Source organism: Corvus brachyrhynchos, unplaced genomic scaffold (assembly GCF_000691975.1).
Source record: "Corvus brachyrhynchos isolate BGI_N302 unplaced genomic scaffold, ASM69197v1 scaffold83, whole genome shotgun sequence".
Taxonomy (NCBI): Eukaryota; Metazoa; Chordata; class Aves; order Passeriformes; family Corvidae; genus Corvus; species Corvus brachyrhynchos.
The window spans coordinates 13,250,503-13,259,635 of NW_008238464.1; the positions used below are offsets into that span (position 1 = coordinate 13,250,503).

Below are 9,133 nucleotides of genomic sequence, written 5' to 3' on the forward strand. Positions count from 1 at the left end.
TTCCCTCTTTGAAATTCATTGTAAGCACTTACATGGAAAACCATACTACTGTAGAAAACAGTTGTTTACTCCTAGGACTTGCAAACTAAGTATCTTAAGAAAATGCTGCTCACACTGCTTCACCACATTTTAATATTTTGCTTTGCTTCTTGATTGTATTCACTTGAATTTGGTACTTAATCTAAGAACTCAAGAAACCCTTAGAAAATAATGTTCTAAGACTGTTGAAAATAGGTGCTACAACTTTCCAGAGAAAAACATGTTACACATTAATATACACTTTATTCTGTTAACTGTTAATTTCAAGGAGTGGTTAAGTATTTTAGATGTGTCTCCTCTTTAAAATATTTTGCAGTCTACATGTATAGGGATGGTATTTTATGTTCTTTAAATGTCAGGATAGTTCTGCAGACTTTAACATTATACTGGCACCAAATTTAAGTCATTAAAGGAGAGATTTATCTCACGTTTTAAACATTGAAGGTAGGGGTTAAATCTAAGTATGTGAGCTTCTGCTACAATGCAGAAAGACACAAATCTCTAGAAGGCACGTATGAAAAGACTTATCCCTTAGTATTAACAATGAAACAATCTGTCATTTTGATTCATGGTGGTTAGTAAAGATAAATCCCCATTTTTAATTAGTTATCCAGGATGGATATCAGAAGAAAAAGTAACAAGGAATAATATAAAGCATATTAGTAATATGAATCTAACAAATGATGAAACAGAGACCAAGCACTGTTTCCTCTGCTGATGTTCAAGAGGAGGTAAGGCTGAAGTTATAACCATCTGTCAGAAAAGTTTCCTTCTGGATTTAGAGGGAACAGTTTCCAGTGCTATTGTCCATAGCAAAAAAAAATATCCAAACTCCAAGTACAAAAATCATCTCAAGAATCAGTGTTTAAAGGTCTCATAAGATGCTTTCTCTTGTATTTTTCAGCCATTAAAGACGGATATTTCTAGCTTTAGTCATGTTACTCATCTAAACATCCATTTTCAGTTACCACATGATGTCCATAGACTGCAGTAACCTCAGTGGGAGCTCTATCAATATGTGTTTAGGCTTAAAGAAAATTGTACCCATCAATTTCTTTGTACTTAGGTCAAAAAATGTTGGTAGCATCCACATTAATGCAATGTGGTAGCTGTGTTTAGCTGCTGAATATTTTAAATGCCTGGTTCCATGAAGATTAAAATTGCTCTTTTTTAGCCTAAGATATTTCAAGTACTATGTGTCAAGGCAATTTCTATCACTCCATATTTCAAGGCATGAAATTTTTATTTTATGATGGTAAAAATTAGGGCTTCAATAGCCTCATAGGTTTGCTTTTCACAAAAGCATTCAACACAAATTCTCACCATTCCTCTAAAACTTACAGTATATTTAGGAATGCAATAAAAATGTTTTTATAATTATGTACAGAGTACTTCCTTTGTTTAGTGACCTGAGTTGAAGGAAGCAGGATGATTTGTACTACAAACATGAGCATGAAGTGAACATTTAATACCAAGAAAATAAACCACTAAATAAGAGTCCGGATTGTCACTAAAACCTACAGGAGTGGATTGCACATAATGCAGCCTTTGAGAGGATATAAGAAATAACAAGACATTGGCAAGCAAATAGACCAAGGAAGCTTCCTGGATCTTTTCCACTAATAAATCCTCTCCATTTTGGCAAGAGATATCTGTAATTTTTGAGTGGTTTTGATCTCAGGGAAAATTTCCTGCATTTCTGCAATGAGGGAAGACTTTCTGTACGGAAGGCTGTGATATTAGTCCCTTCGTGTGGAAGGCCAGAATAGAATCTGACACTCATGCAGTGACTGGTACTGGTTTCAAAGATAGTTCTTATCTCTTCTCAGAAACCAAGCAGAAAATCACAATGTTGTGCCTGTAGACAGTAGAAAATATAAGGTCATAAATTGCTCCCTGTTTGGCTCAGACGCCAATTCCACACAACACAACAGATGTTTTTCTCCCTGTCACCACCAGCAGCTCTTACACCAGCTATCATGAAAGCAAGAACAGAAATTACACAGTGCACATGTTATTTGCACTTTTATTCTGCATACTCGTGATAGCAGGAACATATAATAAGGGAGATAATTTTCTGTTTTCATTCAATAAAAGAACTTTCTCTGACTAAAATCAAACATTTCATAACAAAATTTTCCTTTTGAAAATAAAAATAAATATACACCTAACATTTCCATCTACACATTATTGTGTATATTTTGCAGCAGTTAAAGATGTACAGCAAGGAATCAAATGGGGAAAAATTCTAAACATTTCCTTATCCTACTGGGAGTTAGTCCTCAGACAGGCTAGCTTTTGAAAACAATATTTGATAGCATTCAAGGAATTTTAAAACATATCTGTGTGGAGAAAGTTGATTTTTACTTGTAAAATAAATTAGCTGCAGACTAGCAAGCCTTTAAACAAATATCAGGAGAGACATTGTTACCAGAGATGAAGTCCTGCCCAGCAGGTTACTCAACTACAAAGGCATACTTAAATTGTGCTTATCCCAATTCCATGTGGGCTCCTGTGGAGAGATTCCTGGGGCTGTATACATGTGGAACTAATCAATCAGATAAAAACATCCACAGTTCTTAAAAAACATATTCTGCACTCAATGTGATTGTGGCACAAACGTGTTATTTATTGTACCTGATCCAGGTTACAAACTGGTTGGGATCTGCCCTCTAATGAAGGTGCTTTGCTACCTCAGGTGTTCTCCACATGACCAAAGAGTTTTTAACTAACTTACCTCATCAGAGCGATTATTAAGATCTTGGCTTTAACAATGCGATGGAGAACAGCTATTGAGGAACCTGTACTTGCTTGGCAAAAAATCTCAGGGGTTGGAAGACAGGCACCAATCTGTCATGATTTGCTTCTGGCTAATTAAGATGTTGACTGAGCCTGTGTTAATCAAGGTCCATCAAACTATGCTTCATTAATATGTAAATTGGTAAACCCTTCCATAATTGCCCTCCCATCTGAACTCTAAGTATGGGCCCCAAAACGGACAATAACTGGACTTATAATTTATGTTTTTCAGTTGGGGAAATCGTTTTCTGAAAACAAAAGAATTGTGAGGTAGAGTGCAAATGTATATTGTTTCAACATACACATGGATACATTAGACAAACACTATAGATATGCATAAACAATGTGAAAGTTTAAAGATATGTCAGCAAGAGGACTTCATATGAGTGATAAATACCAAAAGGAAAGCATTTCTTTCCTCAGTTTCTCAGAGGTGATAGTCCCATAGAGATGACAAAGAGAGAGAGATACATCTAGAAGTCAGTGCCAACCATGCAAGAGTGAAGTTATGCCGAATTAGATTAATAGGATATAATGATGTCTTGAAAAGAACTGTTGGTTCAATCTCTTTCAGTCTGAACACCTACTAGCAGAACTTAGAATAACCTTAGGAAGGTGTAATATTCCGGTGACCTAAGCTATAATGAGCATGCCTGATGTTTTCTATCAACTACTCCTAGATGTTACCAGCTCAGCATCTTACCAAGGCCACATGAGTCAGTCCAAGGAGTCTGTCTCCCCTTGGCCAGGGATTTATACAGAATTTAAATAATTGAGATAAGGTCTATATAGGTCTCAATTATTTACAAAGATGACAAGTGTCCTAATTTAAGCATTCAAAGTAGCTGCCTTCAAAAGATAGGGCAAATACTATTTCCTTTTCCTTCCTGCTTTCCCTTTTTCCTCCTGTTACCATAATGAACAGGAACACCTTTATGTTAGTCCATAAATAACTCTTTTGCTTCAATAATAGTGACATAATAAAAAGATGTAAAAAAAGTCAGCAGTTATTCGAACTGTGGGTAGCTGCCTGTAGACAGGCTGACTGAGAAATCTGGCACTGGAGCCAGTGACGGTCTAGCCCACATGAGCAGGGGAATGGGAGGAGCTGCTGAGATGGCCTCCTTTTTGAGGGGTCTATCCATAGGGACCTCATTTCTGATGCCCTGGCAGAGCTACTTCTCCAGAAAGGCAGTAAGTCCGTATGTCCTGTGTCACCCCTCAGTCCCACGTGGATGTCTGAGGTACCTTAATGCATCTCTAGAGGAAGTAGATCCCAGTGTGTGGACAACAGAATTTAGTTCAGGTGTCAGTTGTCATTTGAGCTGTATCACATGGAGATATTTACACACAGACATAGAGGTTTTAGAATCTTAATCTGCAACCGAATGCCTACCAGGTTGTATTGCACGTGCTCCCAGCTTTCACTCTTACTGTTCTCTCAGCATTTACTGACTTTTCAAAACACTTTCTAGGCAATTTATTGACTTAGATAGCAAAAGGTCTGTAGTACAGAAATAGTCTTATAAAATGGAGTAGCACCCAGTGCAAAGTCTAGTATTTGGGAGAGGGGCAGAGGCAGTCAAAGTTCATTGTTCCCTCATTTGCCTCCTGAGAATGCTCTGAAAGTCTCTGAAGTCCTGAAATCTCAGCTTACACCAGCTCTTCCATGGGTTTGCACTGGGTAGGAAGGACCAAGGCAGGAAAAAATTTCCTGCATTTTTGTAATGTAGATGAATTTTGACTGACATGTTGACCCTTGACTTCCTTTATTTAGCACTGATCTATGATACTGCTATTCATGGAAGTAAAAATAATCCATTTCTCTATTCTGTCTGTATGCAATCCAGAAAACTTCAAAAGTTCTTACAAATCTCCATAGATGTCAGCTAATAATGTACTGGGCTTGGACAGACTCAGGTATTGTTGGAAGCTAAAAGTTCCTTCCCCTTAGGAATTCACTGATGGTCTTTCCCAAAGTGTCAGCCAAAAGACCATTAACATTTCAGTCATTTTTAATTGGATAAGACCACACATCTCTATAATTTCACTCTTCATCAGCTGTGACAGACAGCATCCTGCCCAGTCTGCCACACCATGGGGGCTGAATTTTGACTTTTAATGGACCACAAGTCAATCTGTTAAAACCTGAAATTTTATCATGGAAAATGAATACTACTTTTCCAGAAAAAACCTGAGATTTCAAATATGAAGATTACTTACATCCAAACAGGAGGTACAACATGCTTATAAATATTATAACTTTTCAAAGATGAAGGGATATGGCCATACATTATTGAAGCACTGCCCAGTAAGAGAGTGGGATGTTTGTGAACTCTTCAAACCTTAGCCATATATTTTAACAATCTCCCACAGATCATACATTCAAACCATCCTGCAGATTATTTCCTACTCAGCAGTTCAATTTCTCTCTGTTTACAATGGATTTAAAAACAAGAGAATCCCAATCTGTGGAACACACTGTGATTCTAAGGTGCTGGAGGATGTGCATAACAGAAAGATGCACCAGCATCATTGGAAATCATGCAGATTTCCATCACAAAGTTTTGAAAGTTACATAGATATATCTAGAAACTATAAGTATCATTGAAACTTATATAACAAAAATAATCAACCTCTTTAATATTGCATTTCTTCATGGGCAAAAAAATACCAAATTGATATCTAACTACTTTCACAGCAATTAAAAAAAAAAAAAAAGATAAATGATGATTTTGAAGCAGCATTTGAAATCTCTTGTTTTGTCAGGCAGTCAAGTGGGAGCTGTACTTGCTAATTCCTATCCTTTCCCACCAGACTGGACCTCCTGCTGCTTACTGTTTGCAACATGGCAGCTTCCTGGGAGAGCCCAGGTGTTTTCCTCCTGTTAAGAATAAGACAAGTAGAATTCTTTTGGAGTATGCTTAGCCTGACTTATTGTGACATTCACTTCAGGTAGTAATTCCTAGGAAGATGGGCAGCCTTCAGCTCTAAGTGTAAGCTTTGTGAATCCTCTGTGTAATAACAAACACAGAGAGTGTTTAGTTAACACAGAAGATGTTTGATGTTTGCATGAGTCTTTTCAGATCTGTTCAAACAACAGATCTTACAGTGAGACAAGCAAGAGTACAAGAAGAATACTAACAAAGCCAGCTGGGAAAAAATCTGCAGTGTGCCAAGTACATTTTAATAAATTTTCCTTAATGTTTATACATACATATATAAGTATGTATGTATATAATACAGAAAACACACTTTCTTATTGTTGGTGGGGTTTTTTTTTTGTTTTTTTTTTTTTGCTCTACATGGTGTTTATGTGACATTTGGACCAAGAAATGTGAAAAAACTCACCAAAAAATCACCAAACTCCAGCACAGCACCAGTGTGGCAACTCCATCTTTATAATTGCTTTTACACAATTGTTTATGTGTTTTGAGAAGCAATATTACTGTCTTGATCTGCCTAAACCTTTCAGTTGTGACAAATAGCTGATAGCTAATGGCTGCTGGAATATGTTTAGATTGGTCTAATTTTATAAGTAAATGAATGTTATGTTTGCTTATATGTGTTTCCCTCTACCTTTGGAATTTTGTTCTGCTTTAATAAAAGACATTCATACCCAAGATCTACTTCTTTACGCATAGATGTGATGTTGGGGGTGATCAAGGCCCTTTTTCTAACAATAATGGCCATACAAAAGTCTATGTATCTCTTCCTTTTAAAAATTGATAGGCTAGCCAATTCTCTGTTTCAGACAGGTAATTTCAGGGCTCTTTGGCACAACACTTTTAGTATACTTCCTTTACTATCTACATGCAGGGCTATAATATCAGTTGTGAGTTCTGTTGAATTAGATGCCTATATTTCCTCCAAAATACAATCTGGAAATTTAGAATTCATGAAAACTAGGAAAGAAGTAGCAGCAAATACATCTCTTTTATCTCTGTAAACTAAAGGATGCTGTTGAACAGTTTAGAAACACTGAACCAAAGTAATTTCTCTTTTAGAGAACTGTGGAGCCTTAACTGGTGTATCAGAGAAAACATCCTGCTTCTTGTTTGCTTGCTGTGAAACCAAGGATGTGAAATAAACATTGTACCCTGGAGGTACTGTTACCTTTGCCTACAGACAACCAGAAGAAGCCTAACCAGAAATATCAGTTTACTGTCATTTGCTAGGACTGACACTTGTCACTGAGAGTAGGTACAAGTACGTGATAAAGACCACCCAAAACTAACTTTTATTTTTAAGGTGAGGAGTATCTCATAGGTGTGGTGGTATTTCAGGAGTCGTGGCCATATCTAGTGGTGCAACACAAAGAGATTAATTAAGTTTCCCTTGCTTCTAAAACTGTTAATAAGCTGAAGAGAGGGAACATTTTTATTATAATTCCTAAAATACTGCTGTCACATACTTATATTATTACCACATTCTTATATTAAATCACTGAATTTTTCTGTCATTGGGCCCCTCTAACAGATCTCATTAGTGGTTGTTTTTATGGAGATTTTTGTTTTTAAGCCAAAAGAGAACCATAGTAACTGTGCATTTCCCAAACCATTTCATTCATGAATGGGAAATGAGTCTCCAAATCTTTACTCACATGAGTAACCACATTGATATCCTTGGGCCTTCCATTATTAACAGCTAGAACTGTGAGTATAAATCTGCAGGATTTGGATGTGGCACTTCATTACTTCATGGGAGTGAAATCTGTAGCTGAAATCAATAGCTAAGCATGTGAGGCATATAAAAGATACACATTCTTTCATGGAGGTCTGATTGCAATGCATCTCTCAATTTTGTTTCAGCATCAACAAATAAGCATATCATTGTAAAGAGACATACAGACTATAGGCAGTAATTACAAAGACACATTTTAGATAGACATTCTAGCCTCAATAGAGGAGTTGGGAATAGTCCACCAGAAAGAACAGAATAATAGTGAAAAAGGTCAACACTTCTTGAAAAACTAACATAGTAAGTCACAGACCAAGTTTTTGGTTCTCTGTCAATCAGTAGTGTAACTGTTGTCAATCATCCCCTCTTACCTTGTTTGTGATTTTTGAATGGCCACAAAGGAAACTTTTGTTTGTAATTATGGTCTTTACAATTCATCTGAGTCACAGGCAGGATTTTCAGAGCCTGCCTTTGGAATAGGCATGGTATACCCCAAGCTGCGCTCACGTATGTCCGACCAATTCAAGCTAAAGTTTCCCACGATAATATGAAAGGAAATAAAAGATTCTGGCCAACACAAGTCACTAGTCTAGAAATAACAAAAGGAACAGGATAGCCAAGATCTTCTGGTTTAGCATTCCTTTTTTTTCTTTTTTTTCTTAATGAAGATAAATATGATAACTTTGGAACGGTGCAGTTAAACAGGATATGCACCTGTGCATCTTGGATCTTATGAAAGAGTATTTATATTCTCTGCCTAACCACATGCTTCCTATTACACTGATAGAAGCATTCTGCTAAAAATTACTGCCAAGAATTAATGCTTCTTCATTTATTTTTTAATTCCTGAATTCCCCTAGGATTTTTCCTTTCCTCAAATATTTTCACCTTCCACAGATACATTTTTGTGTTGTTTTCTTTGGCTATCAGTTTAAGTGACCTGTCTTGACCCTGCTGAAAACATGAAAAGATTTGTGAAGAAAGGTTCTCAAATAAAACCCAGTTTTGGAGTTGATTCAGCAAAGTAACAAATCTGATAACATCAAAGCAAGAACATCTGAAACTAAGAATTAGGCAGAGCAGCTTTTTCAACAAACTACAGCCTCTATGAATTTACCCATTTCTAAACAGCCAGGTCTGTTTATTTGCTTATTTTCCTAGCTTTGCTGAAAGAAAGGCTCAAAAAACTTCAGAAAAATACAGCAAAGTTGTTCAGCGGAAACCAGCCCCTGTACTGTAAACAGTGCCTCTCCCCAGACTGCAGCTGCACAAAGCAGAGACAATGCAGGGACCCTCAGCATCATTAACCAACTTCCCTTCCTCACCAAACAGTCACTTCGATAAAGCAATTACAATAGCATCATGGAACAGTAGAACAAGGATAAAAAAAATAACCTTACCAGCTTCTCCTACAGTACACAGCTGAAAGGAAAACAAAACCCCCAGCTGCCGTACCGCATGCAATTGGTCTCTCAGAATGAATTGACTGAAAGAACTATGAAAGGCTAAAGTCTTTCGGCCCCTCTGTTCAACCTCTCTTCAGCTCCCACTCTCCGAGCTTCCTCACAAAGCCATTCTCCTACCCCCTAATCCTCGCACAGGAAAAAGCAGAGCA

At 37.0% G+C, this 9,133-nt stretch overlaps 1 protein-coding gene across 1 annotated transcript in view; it reads right to left on the bottom strand.

Annotated features, from left to right (window-relative positions):
- Nucleotides 1-9,076, bottom strand: part of MID1 (midline 1) — a 171,406-nt gene extending 162,330 nt beyond the window's left edge. The window contains exon 1 of the mRNA XM_017737163.1: nt 8,919-9,076. The gene's annotated coding sequence lies outside the window, so the exon portion shown is untranslated. The remainder of the gene's footprint in view (nt 1-8,918) is intronic.
- Nucleotides 9,077-9,133: the final 57 nt, after the last annotated feature.